The sequence below is a fragment of the Gossypium arboreum genome, chromosome 7, assembly GCF_025698485.1.
Source record: "Gossypium arboreum isolate Shixiya-1 chromosome 7, ASM2569848v2, whole genome shotgun sequence".
Classification (NCBI taxonomy): Eukaryota; Viridiplantae; Streptophyta; class Magnoliopsida; order Malvales; family Malvaceae; genus Gossypium; species Gossypium arboreum.
In genome coordinates this window covers 84,972,188-84,975,440 of record NC_069076.1, presented here as the reverse complement: position 1 = coordinate 84,975,440, position 3,253 = coordinate 84,972,188, and positions in this window count along the sequence as shown.

Genomic DNA, 3,253 nt, shown 5'->3' with positions numbered 1-3,253 from the left:
TCTCTTTGGGTCATCAAATATTTGAGACTTTTGTGATCCGAATACACATGGCACTTCTCACCAAATAAGTAATGTCGCCATATCTTTAAAGCGAATCGATGGCGACCAATTTGAGATCATGGGTCGGATAATTTTTCTCATGTGGCTTTAATTGCCTCGACGCGCAGGCCACAACTCGCCCTTCTTGCATCAATACGCAACCCAACCCAAGTAGGGATGCGTCACTATAAATGACAAACTCTTTGCCCGATTCGGGTTGCACTAGAATTGAGCTTGATCAAATAAGCTTTCAGTTGATCGAAACTTTTTCGACATTTCTCCGTCCATTCGAACTTAACATCCTTTTGGAGTAGCTTTGTCATTGGCGTGGCTATCGTCGAGAAACCTTTACAAATCGTCGGTAATAACGGCAAGCCCCAAAAAGCTCCTAACCGGTAACATTCCTTGGTGGTTTCCAATCGACTATGGCGAATTTTGTTCGGGTCCACCACGACACCCGTCACGGACACCACGTGCCCCAAAAAGCTAACCTCTTTCAACCAAAATTCACATTCTTGAACTTTGCGTATAACTCGCTTATCTCGTAAGATTTGCAACACTAGCCTCGGTGTTCAAACATGCTCGGTTTCATCTCTCGAATAGACCAAAATGTCATCGATAAATACAACTACGAACCGATCCAAGTATGGCCTGAAAATTCTATTCATTAAATCCATAAACACCGCAGGGGCATTAGTGAGCCCAAACGGCATTACCAAGAATTCGTAGTGACCGTACCTCGTTCTAAAAGCGGTTTTGGGTATGTCCGATTCTCGGACCCTCAACTGATAGTACCCCGACCTCAAATCTATCTTTGAAAACACCGAGGCTCCCTTTAATTGATCAAACAAATCGTCAATTCGTGGCAATGGATATTTATTCTTTATCGTCACTTTATTGAGTTGACGATAGTCGATGCACAACCTCATGGTTCCGTCCTTCTTCTTCACAAGCAATACAAAAGCGCCCATGGAGAAAAACTTCGATTCGAGCGAAACCTCTATCCGTCAATTCTTGCAATTGAACCTTCAATTCCTTTAATTCCATTAATGCCATACGATACGGGGCTATTGAAATCGGCGTAGTACCCGGTACAACTTCGATGCCGAATTCCACTTCTCGAACCGGTGGCAATCCCGGTAACTCCTCGGAAAAACATCGAATACTCACAAACCATCGGTACCGATTCGAGTTTCCTTTCCGTCTCTTTACTTCCAAACACATACGCAAGGTATGTTTCACACCCTTTTCACATACCTCCGAGCGGTCATAGAAGATATTATCATTGGCGCTCCTTTTAAATCGAGAGACTCGACTCGGACTACCTCATTATTTGCACTCCTCAAATCAATGGTTTTCCTTTTGCGATCCACCATTGCATCATGTACGATCACCAATCCATACCAAGAATAACATCGAATTCATTAAATGGTAGAAGCATCGGATCGGTAGGAAACAGGATTCTCGAATTATTAGGGGCATCTCTTGCACACTTTATCAACGAGCACGTATTGACCCAAAGGGTTTGACACTCGAATTACGAACTCATGAGACTCAACGGTAGAGTCTTCTTTGGATGCTAAGGTTTCACATACATATGAGTGAGTAGAGCGGGGTCAATCAATGCAATCACAATAGTATCAAAGAGAGTAAAAGTACCCGTGGTAGCGTCGGGGAGGATGCCTCTCTCTCGCGGATGGCATATGCTCTAGCGAGAGTACGGGTCTCGGATCGGACAGCCGTATTAGAGGCTCCTCTCGATTACCACCCCTACCTCCAGAGATTCTCGGGGCCTACCTCCACCGTCGTTCCACTAGGTCTTGCACCTTGCGTCTTATTCCTCTCATCTAGCTCCGTGCAATCTCTAATGAAGTGGTCCTTGAACCGCATCCATAATGAGCCCTATTAGCAGACTTACCCCAACATTCACCTAGGTGTCGTCTTCCACATTGGGGCATTCAGGTCTCTCTTGGCGATTATTGCCCACACTAGCTCTTGAAGTAGCTCGGGAGTCCGTCAATGGTGGGCTCTAATGGAAATTCCATGATCGTCCTCGACTTCTGGTGTCCTCCACGAACCTCTTTACAGCCGAGAAGCGGAGCTTTACTCGTCGATCTTTTACGGTAATCTCTTGCTTCAAATTCAGCCTTCTTCTTCTCCTTCCCAAGTTCTTCCGCCTTGCAGGCTCGTTCGACTAGTGTCACGAACTCCTTTATCTCCAAAATTCCCACTAGTAACTTTAACTCTTCATTCAATCCTTCTTCAAATCTTTTGCACATCGCAACCTCATCAGCCACACACTCCCGAGCATACCGACTAAGTCTTACGAACTCATGTTCAGATTCGAGATCTGATCATCGGCCTTGCTTGAGTTCCAAGAATTCCTTACGCTTCGATCGATGAACCGTTGACTAATGTATTTCTTTGAAATTGGATTGGAAGAAATCCCAAGTAACTCGTTCATTTGGGACTATGGAAATTAAAGTCCTCCACCAATAGTAAGTGAGTCTACTTAACAAGGATATAGCACACTTAAGACATTCATCGGGTGTGCATGACAGTTCATCTAACACTCTAATGGTGTTATCGAGCGTAAATCACCTTTTCGGCATCATCAAGTAACTATGGCCTTGAACTCCTCCCCACGCTTCCTAATCAAGTCCACGGTGGTTTACTCACCTCACGAGGATTAGTAGCTGGAGGCATTGCGGGCTCTTGGGGTGGAGTATTTAAATTCGGGAATGGTTGGACAGCCGGGTTGGTTCGGGCATATTCGCGACCCACTCATTCATCATGGTGAAGAAGGCTTGTTTCGCCCCTTCATTTTGATTATTCAGCGGATGATCGAGGCTCAACAGGCGGTGTCCCTTGCGCAGGAGCAGCCGCTACACTTTCAATGTCATCCGCCAAGGGTCTCTCTACCGGGTTCCATTGCTAATCAAAACAAAAATTCCAACCGTCAGAAGTCATCACATTATTAAGCGCTAACAATTTGGCATGTATAGCTAGACTCACACGCGCTATGGTAGTCCTAGAACCGACTAAACCATAGCTCTGATACCAATAAAATTGTAACACCCCTAACTCGTGACGAAGCCGGTGTCGGACACGAGGGTTAACGCCAAACCCTCTCAAGATACCAACCAATTTGACGTTACCAGTCAGGCTGGAAAACTGCGTCACCGTCGCCTTAAAATCATATCTCGAGTTTCAA